Source organism: Rattus norvegicus, chromosome 19 (assembly GCF_036323735.1).
Source record: "Rattus norvegicus strain BN/NHsdMcwi chromosome 19, GRCr8, whole genome shotgun sequence".
Classification (NCBI taxonomy): domain Eukaryota; kingdom Metazoa; phylum Chordata; class Mammalia; order Rodentia; family Muridae; genus Rattus; species Rattus norvegicus.
The window spans coordinates 36530997-36552164 of NC_086037.1; the positions used below are offsets into that span (position 1 = coordinate 36530997).

At 45.7% G+C, this 21168-nt stretch overlaps 1 long non-coding RNA gene across 2 annotated transcripts; it reads right to left on the reverse strand.

Moving 5' to 3' along the window:
- Positions 1-676: 676 nt before the first annotated feature.
- On the reverse strand, positions 677-13780 carry LOC102547741 (uncharacterized). 2 transcript variants are annotated; one of them, XR_005496892.2, is made up of 3 exons: positions 7466-9568; positions 1411-1537; positions 677-1156 (listed from the first exon to the last, which is right to left on the reverse strand). It is a non-coding gene; the product is annotated as an uncharacterized LOC102547741 (long non-coding RNA). The 2 variants fall into 2 exon arrangements; XR_010060440.1 differs by having other exon boundaries at positions 677-1537; positions 7466-13780.
- Positions 13781-21168: the final 7388 nt, after the last annotated feature.

Below are 21168 nucleotides of genomic sequence, written 5' to 3' on the forward strand. Positions count from 1 at the left end.
TTCTTCATGTGTCACCTTGTGTGGGCTGCCTTCTCTAGCTGGTACCTTGAAGCCACACTCCACGGAGTACACTGGTTCCTTGTTTAGTCCAAAGTTCCCCCCACAGCCACATCCTGATTTTACTCCAGATTGTGGATCTGACTTCAGCACCACCATTCTCCAGATGTACCCACTTCTCTGTGCTCCCAAAACGAGTCCCTCAGACTACTCTCTGTTCCTCTTCCCCACCTTCTCCAGCCTCCTGTGTCCAGGCCTTAAATTCCACCTCTTTTTCAAACTTAACTCTGCTTTAATTCCATTTGTGTACCAGCCACCTTCTCAGCAAAGGGGCCAGTGCTTTTCTAAGTGCATTAGCCCAGAGCTACACCTGAACCCCGTGTGTGTGTGTGTGTGTGTGTGTGTGTGTGTGTGTGTGTGTGTGTATTTGATATGGTAACATTATAAATAGGTAGGCAGGTAGATAGATAGGAATGAACGAATTTGGTTTCCTGAGGGTGGAGCGTGCTAAACATGCCCACTTACCACTGAGCTATACTCCCTTCCCTGATTGAATTTTTAATGAAGTTCTCTTTCCTCTTTATCTCAGTCCAATTATTGATTCCCTCCAGAATAAAATGCCTCAGTGACACTAATCTCTTTATAAAACAGGAGAAAGGGACTATGATATTAGGATTCATTTTTGACATTATAATGAATTACATTTTATTTTTAGTGTTTGAAATTGCTTTACCATACAACTAAGTAGGCATAGTTATTACATTCTGTCCCATGAGAACAGAAACTCCCTTACTACTCTGCCAGGGTTGCGGAAGAGAACTCACAAACACCGGGGCACCACAGAGTGGGCAGCAATATGAACCAACGAGGGGGCACAAAGGGCAGGGTGAGGCCCCAGACTGTCTTCCCTCCTCTGGAGACGAGGAGGCATCGATGAGATCATTGTACTGCAGAGCTTAGACACGCGATGCTGATGCAGTGCCACTGTCTGGTCACGTGGGCTGCAGGGCTGCTGGCCCGGGTGCTGGCAGTGTGCGTGCGCACGCGAAAGTATGTTACCGGAACTTGTTGGGAAGTAGAAAAGGTTCGCCATATGACCTCACCTGCAGGCTAGCTGGCTGCTCTGTAGATTCATGGAGGTCTGGAAGACATGAAACCCCTGAACAGAAGTAGAGTTTTATTAAAATAAAGCTTCCCTTGCCAGAACATTTTCTCCCATCAGTTCTCCAAGCCCAGGGCCAAGCGACAGTCACATTTGCAGCCTGTGACCCTACAGTAGAGGCATCCTGGTGTAGGGGCCTCAGGTCCTTCCCCTTGCTGGTCAGTGAGGTGCATTTTCTCTCTTCTGAAGCTTAAGCATCCCCACTCCCTGTGCTGACGGAGGCACCATCTCTGCCTTCAAAGGCTGCTCACCGCACAAGTATCCTTGAGAAGCATCTGAAACAAGGCGGTTGGAGCCTCTCTTTTACTTGAGGCCTCATGGACATCTGTCCTCAGAGCGAGAGTGTGTTTCTGCTGATGTTTTCTGTTAGTTGAGGATCTGTGCAATTCAGAGAAAAGGGTGGGAGGGGTGGGAGGGGGATAATTAGGGTGTGAATGTGAGCAAAGTATAATACATTATGAAATGTCATAACGAAACCCACTACTCTGAATATTACATAAAAATAAGAAAAAATACGGAGAAGTGGCAACAGCTTCAAAGAGCGCTGCTTGGTTGGGGAGGAGAAAAGGTCAAAAATTAATCTGAGGAGATGAGAGGGAGGGCCTTCTGCATGCCAGGCAAGTATTCTACCACTGAGCCACATCCCTAGCTCCAGGAACAAAATTAATGAACAAACGGAAAGTCCTCTTCAAAAGTTTAACATATAAACCCAAGTTTATTAGAATTATCCAGCGATGCAAAGCTCAGATAAGAGGCCCTATCACCTAAGGCAGAATTTTGGACTTTGTCTTGGTGTGTGAGGATCCACTGAAAGGGTTAAATAAGCCTGGGTCACATGATATACAGTATGCCTGCTCAAAGGGCCACCTACCTCCCCATCCTCATGCCCTAGGCTTTGGGTCATCGAAAAGTTGGTCACGTCCAGTCAGTCATCTTAAGATGTGTTCGTAGTCAGTACGTGTGGTGGTTTGACTATGCTTGGCCCAGCGGCACTATTGAGAGGTGTGACCTTTTTGGAGAAAGTGGGCTTTGAGACCCTCCTCCTAGCTGCCCAGAGGCAGTCTCTCTTGGCTGCAGTCTGATCGGGATGTAGGACTCCTCCAGCACCATGTCTGCTTGCATGCTGCCATACTTCCTGCCACGGTAACGGGCTGAACCTCTGAAACTGTAAGCCAGCCCAAATTAAGTGTTGTCTTTTGTAAGAGTTACCCTGGTCACAGTGTTTCTCCACAACAATGGAAACCCAAACTAAGACAGTGTCTGAGAGCAAATGGTCCCCGACATTGGCAGGACAGACATTCAGAAAGGGGCTGTGGGAAGGAATGGTATTAGACTGGTATCTCATGCTTCCTTTCTGGAGCGTGGTGCTGCACAGCTGATCCAGCCTGTGTCGTAGAGCAGCAGCCTCTGGGAATAGCCATCTCCTTTAAAGGGCGGCCGTTTGTCCTAGTGTATAGGACACTGGGCCTCTTATTCCAACCTACTAGAGCTTTCTCTGCTGGGTTCCATGGGTGCTCCAGGTCTAAAGAGTGGCTCACAAGGTACTCACATCATAGACTGGTAATGAGGTTCACAGGGCCAATGGAAGAGCCCTGTACAGCACCTGGCCCAAAGCAAGGCTTCAGACCATACTCACTGTTACAAAATGGAGTGGGTCAGGATCTGCTGTTGAAGGCTCTTTAGACTGTGAGTCTAAACACAGGACAGAGGCTCTGAGAGCCCAGAGCAATGGAGGGTTGACTTTAACGTCTTTGTCAGTCTGAAACTTGCAATCAGAAGTCATTTAAGGGGGATGGAGGGTGCTGGAGAGATAGCTGAGCGGTTAAGATCACCAGCTGCTTTTCCAGAGAACCTGGGTTCAATTCCCAACACCCACATGACAGCTCTCAACTGTTTGTAACTCCAGTTCCAGGAATTTGGCACCCTCACACAGACATACATACAGGCAAAACCACAAGTGCACATAACACAGAAAGGGTGGGGGTATCAACAGAAAGGCAGGCCCAGATCTCAACATCACCATCTAACCACAATGGCCTTGGCGGAGCACGTGGTATTTCCTGATCACGTGTCCCTATTATGGTATGGGGAAAGACTACAGCACCTGCAGTGTCAGGATGGTGGCGACATAAGTTGGCTTGCTTTGAATCTTTCCAGATGTCCCACCCCACGGAAAAGTGCTTGTATACACAGAATCAGGGCCAGGGATGTTCCCTCATTGCATAGAGAGAGAAACTCAGAATATAAGGTATTTACCCTGTCTGGTTCTCTCTGCTGGCTCCCAGATCTCACTTGACTCTCATCTCTGTGGATCCCTGTGACCCACTTGATTAGCATGGAGAGGCTTTCTGAGAGCCTCCCCGGGAGAGAGGACTGAGCAACTGTACCCCACTGGGAGCACCCAGTGGGGCCTGTGTCAGTTAGTTTAATGTACTCTTAGTGGATTCTTGTGCTGGCCCAGCCAGGAATCCAGAGGGCACAGTATTGATTGCTTCCTGGATCCCACCACATCCTTGCACGGAGTTCAAGGCCCTTTATTTCTGCTTGCTAGTCCAAGGTCCTGAAGGACGCCAAGTGTGTAAAGTCCCACCCCGCCTCTTAATACCCATGAGAAACTGGGAGTCTTTAGATATTGCACGCTTTTCAGAATGGGGGATCTTTAACACAGTTCCAGGAAGGCCAGACAAAGGGTTATTTGAAGAGTTCTGGGCTGGGATAGAGCTCAGTGGTAGAGCCTTCCACAGCAAGCACAAGAACCTAGTTCAAGCTTCAGCATTGAAAGAAAAGGGGGTATGGGGGAGGAGCTAAACTGAAGACTCCCCTTTACAAGACTTTTACTTACTCTGGGCTTTTAAAAAACTTCATGCCTCAGGCTCGAAGGCACTACAGCATGCCTCAGGCTCAAAGGCACTGTACCATGCCTCAGGCTCGAAGGCACTACAGCATGCATGGGTCCCAGGCCTTTCCACACTTCTCATGCTAGCAAAGGAGAGGTATGAATCCGACAGAATGAATCTGCCCCTCCTTCAGCTCTGAATGTAGGGGGCAAGGGCTGTTCTTTACTTCTGTTTCTGTTTTTGCTTTTGAGACAGTCTCAAGCAGCCAGGCTACCTCAAACTCCCTGAGTAGTTGAGGTTGGACTTAACCCTTGATCTTTCTGCTTCTGCCACCTAAGTGCTGGCATAACAGGCATATACGACCATAGCTGGCTTCTTTCTCTTCTTCTTCTTCTTTTTAAATTTGTTTCTGTTTGTTTTTGTGTGTTTGTGCATTTGCCTGCGGGTATGTTCACCATGTGCATGCAGTACCCACAGAAGCCAGAAGAGGGCTTCAGGTTCCCTGAAACTGAGTCACAAGTGGATGTGAGTCAACTTGTAAATTCTGGGAACCAAAACCTGGGTCCTCTGTAGGAGTAGCCAGTACTTTTAGTGACTGACTGTGCCATTTCTCCAGCCCCTAAAACCGGAGTCGTTGTTTCCTTTGGTCAAACACTTGCTATGTCAGAGGTGATGAAACAGTTCCAATCTGTCAAGGTAAGTATCTGCTCTTCTACTAAATTTAATTTATTGGATGGAAGTAAACAGGAGATTTTGCTACTAGGTAAGAGACAGGAAGACATAGATCTGGCACGCGAACCCGCTAATTTCTCTGTGTTTAGACAAGCATTAGGTGACTGGGGTGTTCCGCTCCTGTGATCTCAGCACTCGGGAGGTAGAGTCAGGAAGAACAGAGTTCAAGACCACTCTCGGCTACATTGTGAGTCTGAGGTCACCGTCGGGCTACTTGAGATATTCTCTTTTTTAAAAGCCATTGTGAAACAGCTAGAAACAAAGAATCAAGGAACTGTCTACACACTGAGGCCTTTAAAACATTCTAGAGGAAACCAAAAAGAAAGAAGGACACAGTGGTGCGTGTCTCTAGTCCCAGGACTGGGAGGCACAGACAGGCAGACAGACAGAAAGAAAGAAAGGAAGGAAGGAATGGGAAGGGGAAGGGGAAACCAAAAGAAAAGGAGGAAACAAAGAAGGAAAGCAATGAAAACAACAGAATCCCAGCTTCTAGAGGTACGGCTGAGTAGCAGTCCCTGTGAGGCATGAGAGGGGCTACAGATTCCAGGCACAGTATCACAGAAATAGAAAAAACCAACTTACGAACAACAGCAAAAAACTGCGTCATAGATATCCCCAACACATGACCTCTGGGTTTCTATTTCTAGCCTGTCTCTATCCTGCAGCCTCCCTTTAAGGACTAGAAAATAAGAATTCAAAGCAACAAGAAATGGATGCACATCCCAAGGCAGTTGCTCCAGTCAAAACGAAAGGGCAGGAAACTGTCTCTGGAAGGATGGGGGCCATCCTCGAGCACTGGCTGTCCAGCGCAGTGTGGTCGCATCAGGAGCTTTCTGAGTGTCTTAATCCTGGCCACGGCACAAACACCGTGCACATCACTGAGCAATCTGAAATGACCTTTGGAGACCTGAAATGACTTTTGGAGACCTGAAATGACCTTTGGAGACCTAGCCTGCGGTCTTATCCCCTGCCCCTCCTCCACACCTGACTGCTTTTCTTTCTTTCCTTTTTGAATGAAAACATTGTGCTGAAACAAAACTCATAGAAATCATAGTTTCTATGCCATTCAGGTACAGGGAAAAGAGGCATAGACATGTAAAGAGAAGAAATACCTAGATTCGGGGCATGTGACTACAGTCACAATGCTCAGAGGCTGAGGTGGGAGGCTTGCTGTCTAGCTACCTTATATCTAATCGAAAAGCAAAGGGGGTTGGGGATTTAGCTCAGCGGTAGAGCGCTTGCCTAGCAAGCGCAAGGCCCTGGGTTCAGTCCCCAGCTCCGGAAAAAAAAAAAAGAAAAAAAAAGAAAAAAGAAAAAGAAAAAAGAAAAGCAAAGAAGAAAGTGATGTGATGCTGGCCAAATTGTGTTTCTTGTACCCATCGAAAAATAAAAAGGACACACACACACACACACACACACACACACACACACACACACCACATGCACATACGCACACATGGACAAGAAAAGCAAAAGAAAGGGGACCAGGTGTAACACAAGAGGGAAAATTTTGCAAATGTTCTTTTTGGATTGGCTCTAAAAGAGGAGGGGATGGTGGTGGAGAAAGACTGCCTTCCTAACAAATTAGTCGTCTTATCGACTTTTGAATTACTGTGACAGAGCAAGCTGATAGGAGGAAGATTTTGGTTGTTTGGTTTTGGTGTTTGTTTGGCTTCTTTTTGAGACAAGGTCTTGCCATGTAGCCTAAGGCAGCCTGGAATCCTTTATATAACCCAGGCCAGCCTTGAACTTGTGTACTTCCTTCCTCAGCCTAGTGCTATGATGGCAGGCTTGTGCACTGTTTATAAAGTGTCACTTTGATCCAGAAAGCTCTGCCTCGCCCTGCACTCTTAGAAATACCCAGACCCCATCATTCTTTTTTTTTCTTTTCTTTTTTTCGGAGCTGGGGACCGAACCCAGGGCCTTGCGCTTCCTAGGCAAGCGCTCTACCACTGAGCTAAATCCTCAACCCCGACCCCATCATTCTTCCAAGTCCCCTTGGTCCCTGAGTGTTGTCCACCTTCCCCTGTGGTCTAGACCCCGCCCAGACCCCGTCCAGACTCCGCCTCCTCTCGCTCTCTTCAGAGCTCTGCCCGTTTGCAGTCTTCCCACACCCTTACCATTGACCCGGCCTTTCTCTGTCGCTCTTTCCTTTATCTTGCCCTTGGAATTCTTACTGGCTTCCATGTAAGATTTTTGTACTGCTGGCAACTACCTGAGGCTTACAAAACGGTTGTTTTTGCTCCCAGTTTCGGAAGCTTCAGTCTGTGATTGGTTTAGCATTGGGCCTGTTGTGAGTCTGCGCATTACACCAGAGGCAGCTGGAAGAGGAAAGTTTCTTTTTTCTTGTGGACAGAAAGTAAGAGATCAAGAAGTACCCTATGCCCTTCAAGGACACACTCTATAACCTAATGACTCCTCACTAACTCCTCATAGTAAAGATTTTACTACCTCCCAGCAGGGCTATCCTGAACACTAAGTGTTTATAATGTGGACCTTGGAGGACACTTGGCATCCAAACTGTAGCTGCTGCTGCTGTGGCTGTAACCATCCTCTCTAGGCAGATAATACCCTAAAGCACACTATTCCCTCACATCCATTCTGCAGTTTTCTCCTGTCTGCAACTGCAGTTCTCCACCTACAGACTGCACAGAACCCTTGCCAACCAACCGCACCACCATTCCTAGTCTCTGAGATTCACGACCTCTGGCTGTGCTCTGCCCTTTCTCTCTCCTACCTGTTCTGCCGCACTTGAGATTGGAGCCATGTCCTTGCAAAATCGACACAAGCACTTTACCAGAGGTGGGATCCCCAGTGACTCCCCTCACATGTCTGTTTTTATGTGTGTGTGTGTGTGCGCGCGCACATGCGCACACTCGTGCATGTAACCGCTACTGCTTGGTTAACATACCCAGATACCCAGGTCTTCTCCTTCTCTATGATGTTCAGCTGGGTTGGCCTGCCTTCCTGAGTACTATTTCAGAAGGGCATGACTATTCCTTCTTGTTTTTGTTTTTGGTGCTGGTGGGAACCTACATGTTTTTTAAAGCCCTTTGGAGGCTCCCCTCTGAGACAGGTTGAGTGTTGAGCCTGTGGTGCATCAGCACGTTAAGAAGGAGGTATATCTGTGGACAGCCTTTCTTTTTCTCCTGAGCTCCCTTCCTGGCTGTGTGGCTGCCTGCAGCCATGTAGTGACTCTCCGAGCTGACTTAGCATCTCCTCTCTCTTCTTCCTTGCAACTGTGAGATTGACCACTTGCCTGCCTTGAGGTTTTTCTTCTAAACTCTAATAAACTATCCTCTTCTATTTGAATCTATTAAAAAAAAAACAAACAAACAAAAAAAAAAAAAAAACACGAGACTGAGAACCCTAAGAGGTGATTTTCCCAGTATCATATGATGGCTCTGCCAGGACTCTCCAAGATTTAGGTCTTTAATTGGAGGAGAAATTAAACCTGTTTGTGCACCCCTAGATGGCACCATATCTTTCCTGCTTAGCTTGCACAGACGGACCACAGGACAGCAGGACTCTGTGTATGCTCACTCCCTGGCCTAGGCCCTGTTCTTCTGAGAACAGATTACAGAATGGGCTTTTTGGCTTGGTACTACCCAGGGTGTCAAGTTATCCGTGGGTTAATGTTTAAGTTGCCATAGCCTTGAAATTCCAAAACCTGGTAAATATCCTGAAGGCGTCTTTTTCTACAGGTGTGACTTTGAGCAAGCTGTGTCAGTCAATCGTCTGGAGGCTAGGACAGCACCTAGTGTGTAAAGCCCTTAACCTTGTTCCCATGAACCACTCTATTGCTGAGCTCGCTCGCCATCAGCCCGCATAACGTTTACCTAGCCAATGTGCTCAGCAGTGCCTCTAGAGGCCTCGCCAGAGGATGCACCTATGGTTTACGTGCCTTTTAAACTTATCTTTTCTAGTCACTACTTACTTGTGCTTTGGTTTTAAAATTATCTCTTCTGGTTTACTATTCCTTTGTGACAGACGATAAGACTGTAAGACTTTCAAAGCCTTGTATCAATGTGTTTACTCTGTAACAGAGGTCGCCAAGCTTTCTATAAAGAGCAAGAGAGTAAATATTTAGCTAAGGCAAGCAGCGTGGTCCAGGAAGCCAGTATACAATTGTAGCAATGGTCAGAGTGGACAGTATGTAAATGAATGGGTGCGGCCACATCACAATAAAAATCTACTACTGAACACTAAAAATTGTACCTTCAGGTAGTTTTCATGTGTCGCGATTATTTTTTCTTCATCGCTTAAAAACGTAAAAACTGGTCTTGGCTAGTGGGTTGTACAGAGCCTACCAGGGTTCCTGCTAACTCCTACGATCAGGCATTTTAATTTGGAACAGAACTGTGAAGTGAGAATCGTGACATGAGGAACGATATAGATGGTCGGTGGTTCTGCAGAATATTCTGACAATGATTGAAAAAAAAAGATCAAAATTGGACATGGAGTTCCGTGGTAGAACGCTTGTCTAACATGCACAAGGCCTTGGGTTTGATCTTTCACACTGGAAAACAAAGCAGAAACATCAATGGATGATTCCTTCCTTCTCCCGGAACAGCACCTGATGAACTTGCCCTTTCTGCTCTGTAGCGCCTCTCTGTGGCCAATGGTTGGAGCCTCCACCAGTGGGTTTGCAGTGTAGTGATTTTCTGACAATGAAGCCACTTGTGGCATGGACCCTTACCAGATCCAGGACTCCCCCAAATAAACACTCAATAAGCATTTCTTAATCTTTTTGCATCAAAATTGAAAATAAGATCTGAAGATGGGGAGTAGAGCAGTTAAGAGCATTTGTTACTCTTGCAGAGGACCTGAGTTCTATTCCCACCATAACATGGTGGTTCCAAGTACTATGACTCCAGTCCATGGGATCTAATACCCTCTTCTGACCTTTAATTGCACCAAGCACACACATACATATATGTGGACAAAACGCTTACATATACTAATGCTTACATATACCTAAAAAAAATCTGAAGTTGGGCTTAGTGACACAAGCCTGTAATTCCAGAACTTGAGGTTGAGGCAGGAAGGAGGATTGCCAAGAGATCAAGGTCAGCCTGAACTCTACAGGGAGTTCAAGACCAGCCTGTACTACAAATCAAGATATTAGTCTAAAAAAAAGTAAGGTTTGATGCCATTCCTGCTATTGTGTAACAGATCACTTGGTGGGAATGTTAAGAACTGGACTAGCTTTTGACGGGGGTGGGGAAGCTATGAGAAGGCAGTCACCTCTGGACTGGGTCTCCCGGACTGGCTGCTCTATTTTCGTTAGACCTTCCGCAGGAAGCTAGTCTGAATAGAGAGAAAAGGGTGCCCAGGAGCTTCCCACGCACTGGAGGTAAGCTATGAGCACAGTGGAGCCCGGCTGCCAGTGCTCAGGGCCTCAGGAGAGCTGAGTTCTGAGAAGAGCCTGGTTACCATCCTGCCCCAGTTCCAGGGAGTCAATCAGACGCTGATGCAATCGCTCCGGCCTCAATCACGCGCCCCATCTCACAGGTTCCCCACAGATGCGCTTTGTTTTCCTGCTCTCAGAGGAATCGCTGCCCTTTCTCTTCCGGGCTTTCAGCGGCTCCCTTGCCCTACCAGAGTCCAAGGAGATGGCAATTCGAACCGCTTGGATTACCAGGTTTCATTAGGTAAGGGCGACTGATGCAAGTGGCCCAAATAACCTTCGTGGGACAGACACGGCTTTTCGAAGCCAGCAGAAGTCTCGCCAAATTGAACGATGTCAGATGAAGTTCTGTGAATATCTATGTCCTTCTCTTTGGCACCAGAGAGGACTAATTAAATGCTCGTGAAGTGCTTTGAAGTTCTTAGCTCTTAAGAGTTATTATTCTGGGTAATAGAGGGAAGTAGAATTTTTGGCTCATTGAAACCATAATGATGTAATCCCGAGCAGTATTTTGAGCAGAGCTTTAAGGGCTGCATTTTTATCAAGAAAAGGAGAAAGAAAAGAAATGCAATACATTACTGAAAAGTCGGGCTAGGCAATTCCTTCTATTACACTGGGAGGTGAACCCAGGTTCACACGGACCAAGCCAGTGTTCTACCACTTATCCATCTTCTCCTATTTGTTTATTTTTCTTGGGGTTTTCCTGGGTAGTTCAGGCTGCTTTCAGAAAATCCCCACCCTTTTGTTTCGGTCTGCTGTTTGTTGGTACTGGGATTAAGACTTCACTCATGGAGGTAAGACAGTGGCTGGGGAGATGGCTCAGTGGTTAGGGGCACTGGCTATTCTTCCTGAGAGATCCTGGTCCAATTCCCAGGAAGTGTCATAGTCTCTGACTTGTAGACATATACTAATAGTCTTCAAAAAGAGGCTTCTATGCCTAGTTCTTGCTTAGTAATCACAGAGGCTATATTTTGGGGGAATCTTGATTGTCCTTGTTATCTTTAATTATAAAAACAGCCCAATATAAAACTAGGCATTGTAGGGGGCAGGCCTATAATTCCAGCGCCAACAGTGGAGAGACTGAGGCAGAAGGATTGCTGTAAGTTCTGAGCCAGCTTGTGCTGTTTATGGGTTCCAGTCCAGCTTGGGCAACAGAGAAAGACACCCCCTCCCCCCATACATACACATACACTCAGAAAAGAAGAAAAGAAAGAAAAAACATAATGCAGTCATCAGCTGTGCCCAGGGGAGATTTTCCTGAGACATTTTTCAGGTACCAGGATGGGCAGATGCTCTTACAAAGGATGGACCTCCATACAGTCTGTGCACATTCTCTTGTGCATGTACTTATTTAGTGACCTGCCAGGGATGGAGCCCAGGACTTTATTTTGAGACTGTGTACTCCAGGTCAGCCTTAATCCCTTCAGCCTTCTTCCTTAGCCTCCTGACAGTTGAGACTACTTCCTTAAGGTGACCGAAGGACAGGGTGTGGTGGGTCACCACCAGCTTGAAATCACCTCTAATTTTAAATGCCTAATACCATGAAATGCACGTAAACAGTTGTCATGCTGTATTATTTATCACATAACGACAATAAAATCATCCAAGGTTGGCGTCGTAGTGCACGTCTTTAGTCTCAGTACGCAGGAGGCGATGATGGGTAGGTTAACAGAAATTGAGGCTAACTAAGGTTACAAAGGAAGACCCTATCTCAAGAAACATTTGTTTTAAATTCATGATATAGAGAACAGGGATAACTACATGTGGGTAAGGTAATTCAAATGAAAGCAGGAGCTGGAGACATAGCTCAATTGACAGTTTGTCTGGAATGCACAAAGCCCTAAACCTGATTCCCAGCACCACGTGTATGGTGGCGCAAGCCTCTAACACAGTGGTTTCAACCTTCCTAATGCTGTGACCCTTTAATACAGTCCCAACCATAAAACCATTTTGTTGCGACTTTGTGACTGTAATTTTGCTACTGTTATGAATAGTAATGTAAACGTCAGTGTTTTCTGATGGTCTTCGATGACCCCTGTGAAGTGGTCATTCAGCCACAAAGAGATTGAGAGCCACAGGTTGAGAACCTCTGCTATAACACTAGATATAGGGAGGGAGAGGCAGGAAGATCATAGGTTCAAGGTTATCCTTGGCTACATAGTGAGTTCAAGACCAGCCTGGGGTATGAAGAGGCCTTAGGGTAGGGACATAATACCACACACGTGACATCAACGTAGAGGGAGGGAATGCGGGAAGGGGAAGGGTTTAAATAGAAAGGTTGGGGTGGGGAAAGGTTACCCAAACTAAGGTCCGAAAAAGCCATATTGAGTCCTATTGCTTTGTTAGATATTGAAAAAAAAATACGTAAGGAAGTTTGAAAGGAAGTGCTCCACATGGAAAGACAATACTTCCAAAAGCCCTAGGTTATTAAACAAGTTTCAATGTGGTATATAGGACGCCTCCTTACTGGTCAAGGAGGTCCCAGAAACAACCCCTACCCTCACAAACAACACAAGCTGTTTCCATTGCTCATGGTTACCCACTTGGGCTAGAAGATAAATTCCTAGTACTAAAGACACCACACACTTTGATTGTAGGACATAGGGAGAGCAAGCTGGAGCTGGGCAATAGGTATCCTCCTTGCCGATTAGCTTTCATAATGCTACACAGGCTGGCTGTTAGGGAGGAAGAGTCACCCATGGTCTCATCTAGCTGTGAACCCTATGGGCTACAGTAGCAACCTGCTAGGTAAGGTGTACCCACTGAGGCATGACTGATGTGTGGCTAGCAAACCATTCTCCCCCTACTATATTTGAGGCCTGTTTCATAAGAGCCTGGTACTAGAAAACTGGCTAGAATCTTTCTGGAGAGATCACTTTACCGTTGTTATATGGTCATGATATCAAACTGCCTTCTAAATATGTTTCCCTGATTCGTGTTACTCCTAACCTTGATGAAAGAGATTTGTTTGCAGTGGACAATTATTAATTTATGACCAATCCCAGTCCTGAGGAGAGGAGGCTTTGAGAGCTCTGCCCTAAATGGTCATCTATAACCCCCCCTTCAAGGGCAGAAATATTGTGGGAGTGTATGAAAGGTTAGAGCTAACAGAAAGACATACTACAGGAAGCTCTCTTTTGAACCCAACTGTCATGTTACAAGCACGAAATTGGGTTCATCAAGATTCCGTTATGGATGCGGGAAAGCTTCATAAAGCTCCACCCCTTTCTGCAGAGCTATGGGCAGTTCAGGGCTGCTGGCATCCCCACCTGTAAGTTGCCATTTCTCCAGTCTCCCATTTGCACCCATGTAGTTGACCATAATAGGATGAAAACCAACTGTGGTGGCTTGAATGAGGATAACCCTCATGGTTTGTGTGTTTGACTGCTTGGTCCTCAGTTGGTGGAACTGGTTGGGAAGGGTTAGAAGGTGTGGTCTTGATGTGTCAAAGCCTCCCACCATTTCCAGTATACTCTCTGCCTAAGGCTTATAGATTAGGATGTGAGCTCTCAGTTGCTCTGACTGCCTGCTGCCTTGTCTTCAATCCATGGCTATAGACTCCAGCCCAGGAGTCATAAGCCCAGATAAACCCTTCTATAACTTGCTTTGGTCATGGTGTTTTATCCCAGCAATAGAAAAGTAGTAAAGATGGTAACCACCCACTCACCCACCCAAATACCCAACCACCCACCCACCCAAACACCCAACCACCCATCCACCCAACCACCCACCCAACTACCCACCCAAATACCCACCCACCCACCCACCCACCCACCCACCCACCCAAACACCCAAACACCCAAACACCCAAACACCCACCCAAACACCCAAACACCCAAACAACAAAATGAAAATGGGAGGACTTGGTGGGAAGATGAAGGGTCTGGGTGGGAAGAAAAAATAACACAAGGGGATATATAATCAAGGAAAATCATATATATGTATGGAATTATGAGAGAATAAACATTTTATAACAGATGATTTTATACCTCCAGAAAATGACATTTGGAAAGTAATTGTCACACCACTTGCCTACATGGACCACCAAAACGACAAAATAATAAATCTATGATTTTCTAACTTCTTGCAAAATGTGGTGGCCAACATGACATCAAAGGAAGACCACAGTCATCTACAGTTGAGGATTTGCGAATTTTCTGACCATTCAGGAGCTTCTTTTGCAGCTAGTTCCATTCTTGAATACCTCAGTCATTCTTCCAACTTTCTATCCTGTTAAGAGTCTGTCCTGGATGCTGTTTAATGGTTCTCAGCCCCCACAGAGGGAATGGACTGGGACAGGTGTGTCTGACAAAGAAAACATTGTTTCTTCTCTGCTTTCGGCATGTCTGACAAGCCTGGGGTCTGCCTTTTTCAGAGCTGATAGGAATCTGGGAGGGAGGAAGAGCAACTCTGTGTCTACCTAACAGCAGAGTGAAGCTTTGAGAGGAATCGGAGTACATCTGGAGGACTCTTCCAGTAAGTGTGTGCTAAATGAGAGCCATACATAAAAGATGACCTAGCTGGACCCTTGCTTGTATGATCCTAGCACTTGAGAAGCAGAGACAGGAGGCTGTAAGTGTGAGGTCATCCTCAGTTACATGGAGTAGAGGGGCTGGAGAGATGGCTCAGTGGTTAAAGAGCACTGACTGCTCTTCCAGAGGTCCTGAGTTCAATTCCCAGCAACCACATGGAGCATCCGTAATAGGATCCAATGCTCTCTGCAGTTGTGTCTGAAGACAGGGACAGTGTACTCATATATAGAAAACAAATAAATCTTAGAGAGAGAGAGAGAGAGAGAGAGAGAGAGAGATCTTAAAAGAATCAGTCAGTGAGGTGGCTTGCCACCAAGCCCAAGGACTGAGTTCAATCCCTGGAACCCACATGGTGAACAAAGAGAATTCTAACTCACACAAACAGCTTGCCAAGTACACAGACACACATGTATATAGGCACACAAATTTAGAAATTAAAATAACAAATATAGGAGAAAAGGAAAAAGTGTCTTCCAGGGTGACACTTATTTGACATGATATTTGACCGGAAACAGGGCAAGTAGGAGGCCTAGGTGGTTGTCTTCTGAGGTAGTCTGCTGTAGATAGTGACAGAGAGACATCTGGACACTGGAGAGAAGCAGTAAAGTCTTTACTGGTTTGGTCAATTTGGCAACATTTTTGTGTTTCTTTCCCTCCCTCCCTCCCTCCCTCCCTCTCTCCCTCCCTCCCTCCCTCCCCCTTATTAAAACAGGGTCTTGCTATATAGCCCAGGCCTGGACTCCAGCTTGACCACCTCCTGTCTCAGCCTCTCAGATGTTGGGAGGACTGATGTGGCATGTTAGTCTGACAGGGACTACTTTTTTAGCCCATTCGGAGGACACTAGGCATTGACAATAGAGGCCATCCATCCAGTGGGCTTCTTTAAACACTAGTAATTTGTCGCAGAGTGAGGCACTGAACCTTAGTGGCTTGATGAAGAGAGATTTGAGAAATAGGTTTTCTAAAACTGGAGAGACTATGAAGACCCTGGAAAGCTGTTAACAAGTGAAGTAGCAAACAAAAGATGAAATAAACCCAAGATCTATGCTTTGGAAGGTGGATCCTGCAGGCTGCTGGGGAGGGTCACGCTGGCTGAGGCAGTTTGAAAGTTACTGTGCTATCATACTGTATTGAGGACCAAGTTTTTGGATATCTGATTTTATATATATATATATATGTATATATATATATATGTATGTATGTATATATATGTATATATATGTATATATATGTATATATATGTATATATATACATACACATACATACACACACACATATATATATAAAATATATATATATATATATATATATATATATACACACATGAAGCTTGAATTCATCTTTGTGTATATTGTTTTCTATCTGAGACAGAGTTGCATATATCCCAGGTTGTCCTCGAACTTGCTCTATAGCCCAGGGAGGATTTAAGAGTAGTGAGCACACCTACCTAGCCAGGTTTACAGGCCTTCCAGATTATTTGAAACTTCAATAGAAGCTGGGTGTGGCAGCCCAGACCCATAATCCCAGCACACAGGAGGCTAAGGCACGAGGGCTAAAGCTAGAAACGGATGTGAGCTGTACAGTAAGATGTCTCAGGAAGAAATTGGGGGAGGGGTGGCAGTGCAAGACTTGTTCTTTTTATTTTACTTGCTCCTACTTCATTTCTCAAGAAAATCACCAGGCATCACAGAAAGACTTCTTGTTGAGATAGTGCCAGGAGCTAAGCATCTGAGCTACTGCTCAGTATTAACTGCTCAGTATTAACTATCACGGTAACATGGATCCCTAGAAAACCTTCAGTGGGGATATAGTTATAGGTACCATCACAGGTTGTTCTTAAGAGGAAAGTGAATCATTTTTGTCACTGGACCCCAGAGCTTTATATCCCACTGGAGATGTGATCACTCCTTCAGGCACCCTTATTCTCAACTATTGTCTTCATAGGCTCTGAAATCCCCTGATTTACAGCATTATTCATTGTTTACAAATTGCCTTTCTGGGCCAGCAATGTAGCTTAGTGGCACAGTGTTTCTGTAGCAATAGAGGGGCACTGGGTTTGACCCCAGCAAGGCAAACAGTAATGTAGGGCTTTTCTGTAGTTTCATGGACATCCCTTGGTGCTCTACTATTCTACTTTAAAAATGCAGGTACATTTACTTTATAACATGGAGGTTCATGTCCTATCCATACCTGGATTTAGCCAATTGGGTTCCCTAAATCTCATTAAAATCCTGAGATGAAATTAACCTGCAATTAGCTTTGTATAAAAAGGAATCAGAAAAAAGGGAAGAGAAATTTGACTTCTAGAGGAGAGCATGTTTGAAACAAGCAAAGGGAAAAGCCACATGTCAGGAGGAAAACCGTGAGAAAATTCTGGAGGCTGAGTAGCATTTGGGTGCCAATGTAACAATGCTGACCCCTTGGGACTGGCCTTCCTTTCGAATCTCTGAGAACACTCTGTCCCGAGGACTTTGCAACTTCAAAGACTCCGGTAATTTACAAGATTCTTGGCTGTCTGTCAGCATCAGAGACAGATGCTGTCACTTTCAAATGGACAAATGCTACTGGGAGAAAGGAGGGGTAAGTGGGAAGGGCCGAGATTTAAGCAGGCAAAGTGTTAAAAACTTTAATTGCCGCAATGGCAGGTTCTCACCTTGTTACTGTGTTCAGAAAGACCAGGTTGGGGGTGGGAGTGGTCGATGTCTAACCCCAGGCTGCTGACTCTCTCTACCCAAGGCCTGTATCCTTTAAAACCCAGGTCAAGGCTACATGACTCCTCTCCAAGGTCTGTGAAAATGCAACACTCACTCCTGAACCGACTCTGTTGCTTGTCTTATACAAAGGAATTGCAAGTTTCTTCTAAAAAGTGAAAAATAGTTGCTTTAGATCTTCTTTTCCTTCAGTATTGGGGAATCAAACCCAGGGCCTCACCAATTCTAGGCCAGTGCTTTACCACTAAGCTACAACCTCAGATATTTTTGAAGTCTTTGTACTTTATTGTGACAGGGTTCTCACTGTACCTCTGTTGGGCCTGGAACTTGATATGAGGTTAGGCTGACCTTGAATTTACAGAGATCTGCCTGCCTCTGCCTCCTGAGAGCTAGAATTTAAAGGTCTACCATGTCAGGCTGACTTTTGTAATTTTGAATCAGTCTCACTAGGTTATTTTTGAACAAGAAACTGGGGCCACAAGAGCAAGACACCGTGCCTGAGTTGCCAGGTTTCCTATTTTATTCTGGAAGTTTGTTGAGATCAGAGTTGTGGGTTTTTTTTTTTTTTTTTTTTTTTTTTTTTGAGACAATGTTTCATTCTGTGGCGACTTGGAATTTACAATGTAGTGCAGGCTGGCAATAAGCTCTTACCTCAGCCATGAGCCATCCTTACTCAAAATTATATTCGATAACTCTATTTTATTAGTAACATATGCATGATATTGTCAAACTTCAAAACAAACCCTTTTTGGTTCATTTTCCATTAGTTTATTCAAACCTGTGATCTAGGGGTTTCCTCAAGGGGCAAGGGACTTGTGACCTCCTTGAATTCTCGGTCCCCATTTCCATGCTTCTATGTGTGCTCCAAGCTCTTTTCATTTAAAGCATGTGTCTTGTGCTGGGTACATGCCTTTAATTCCAGATAGAGGCAGGTATATCTGAGGTGGAGCCAGCCTGGTCTATACAATTTGTTTTAGGACATCCAGGGGTATACAAAGTAATCCTGTCTCAAAAACAAACAAAACAAAACAATAAACTCCTCAAAAGCCTGCATCTTGCTTCCTGCTGGCACCTTAGAATAACATGAGTAGTGCACTGGGTTTATTAATTTTTCGATAGTATCTTCCAATGTAGCCCAGTGTGGCTTTGAACTTTTGGTGAGCCACTTGCCTCAATCTCCCAAGTACCGGGTCTACAAGCATGCCCACCTGTCCTACCTGGATTGGGTTTCGATCCTGACTCTGATCCCTAGCACCTGAATGATTTTCATGTGTCTCACTTGCTTTGGATCAAATGGGAACAATAATGGTAGTTACTTCATGGAGGTTTTTTCCTTTTTGTTTTTCAAGACTGTCTTGGACTCCCTTTGTAGAAGACGTCGGCTTTGAACTCACAGAGATCTGCCTGCCTCTGCCTCTGCCTCTAGAATGCTGGAACTAAAGCCATGTGCCGTCATGCCTGGTCAGGTTTTTGTTTGCTCATTTCATGGAATTTTTGTGGGGATCGATGAAGTAATGTGTGATTCTGGCACTGAGGTGCTTTATTAAAAGTAGCACTTGATACTATTTTCACTAATCACCCCAGCTCAACTAAGATCCTTTCTCCATTTTCATGGCTACCTCCTGGGTTAGGCTTTCATTATGCCTGGACAGAAGTATTCTCCAGGGGTTTCTCCCTATCAGCTTTGTTCTTCCTACCATCCCCATTCAGGCTTGTACATTCCACTCTTACTGACTTTTGGTTCTAAAGATTTCTTACCATTCTCACTTGAGATTGAATCGCACACCATAGACTGCTTCTACTTAGAAAACCATTCCCTCTTCACCAGGTAAAACTCCCATCCTTTAACCACTTCAAACTTCAAAAGGCTCCATGAATCCTTTTTTTTTTTTTTTTTTTCTTTTTCTTTTTTTGGTGTCAACAGGCTGAGAAATATTGTCCCTTAGGAAAAGCACTTGAGTACCTTGGTCCTCAAAGCAAAGCTCCCTCTGATCTCTACAGGCTTCTAAGCACCCAGTGGCTTTACACCAATTCCTCCTCAGCCCGCCCCCTAAGAAAAAAAACAATAGTGGAGAAGTGAACAGACACAAGGCTGTCTTCTGAATTGTTTTTCTATTTCCTTAGTGTTCCCACCTTTTACAGCTTAGCCCTAACCTTATTCCTTCTTGTCTTTCAGTTTTGTGTTAGATGCCTGTGTTCTCACACACCTGAGTTAGATACTTCATTAGTACTTGTCTTGGGATTTTTTTTCTCTCTCACGGTGGTAGGGGTACGTTTATGTTTGTGTCCCTCACTGGACAATAAATATTTAAGTGCCTAGCTGATGGTTCAGTATTCTCAGGACTAGTATGATTATCATTTGTCCAGTGGATATGAGAATCAGTGGGGGGTTGGGGATTTAGCTCAGTGGTAGAGCGCTTGCCTAGCAAGCACAAGGCCCTGGGTTCGGTCCCCAGCTCCGGAAAAAAAAAAAAAAAACCAAAAAAACAACAACAACAAAAAAAAAACAAAAAAGAAATGAAGATAACCAATATCGACAATCTTCATGGACCTACATAATGCAAGCTATTTATCTGGCTTTTGAGTTTAGCGGACCAACAGATTAATAGTATGTGGTGCATCTATTTATCTAATTAATTTAGTAACGTTTTCAACTGTTTGGATGTGCTAATGGTCTCAGAGGAAGGCTGATGAGGTATCAGCACAGGCACATATTACAAATATGTTGAGGAAAGCTGAACATTGTTTGAGAACACATTTGGGTTCTAGAAGGGGGGGCGGGAGTTTGTGCTGATGGAAAGGCTGAGAGGGGACTTTCTTGGTTCCTTGAAATCCCATAGAAAAAGTACTTTCCTCACAGCATTGCATTTCTACAGTTCTTCCCTGAAAATCCGCTCAGGATTTGTAAATGCCTGACATTCCGTTAACTTAGTCAGACAGAGGAATCCATCAAAAGACTGTAACCAACTCTGTGAGATGGCTTAGCAGAGGCCCTGCCACCAAGGCGGACCACTCGCGCTCCACCCCCAGCACCCCACAAGTGGTCCTCTGACCTCCCAAGAATCTCACACCACAGAATCGAATTTAAAGGCTTCTACCCCTTCACTGGCAACTAGGAACTGAGTCTTATCCTAGGCAAGAACTCCTCACGAATGCACGCCTAGCTCTTAAGATGGGGGTCTTCATTTATTTTGGATACAGCATCTCACCGTGAAGTCCTAGAACCCTCTACATAGAGCAGACTGGCCCCAAACTTGTGAAGATCCTGGTTCTGCTTCCCTAGTGCCCGGCTGCTTTTTAATCTAAAGTAGCAGGATGGACAGTCCCCAACGAGGAGCGTCCCAGATAAGTGGGGAAGTGGAGTTAAAGGCGTGCTTCTAACTGGCCAGCTTTCAACTAGCCTACCGGGAGGCGCGGCCCTCTCTTCCTCCAGCAGTGGGGTCGTGGCGGCCGCTACAGGCCGCGGGCCCCGGGAGAGGCCGGCGCAAAACCAAGTCAATTCCATAGGAAGGGCCCGAGACAGCACGGCCGCCTCGCGGGGATGCTCGGGGTGCAGCTCCGGTAACCGAAGCGTCTCGACGCCAACCGCCACCGCGGGAACCAGTAGCGCGGTACGCGCGCGGGCCGCAGCCGCCAGCCGCTTCTGCGCCTGCGCGGCCGTCGGAAGCCCCTCCCAGCCGGGCTCTTTGCGCGCGCCCGCTCATGGCGGCCGCCGCAGTGTGTGGTACTTAGCGGGCGCGCGCGGCGAGCTCGAGAGCGCGCGGGGCGGCGGCGGCGGCGGCGGCA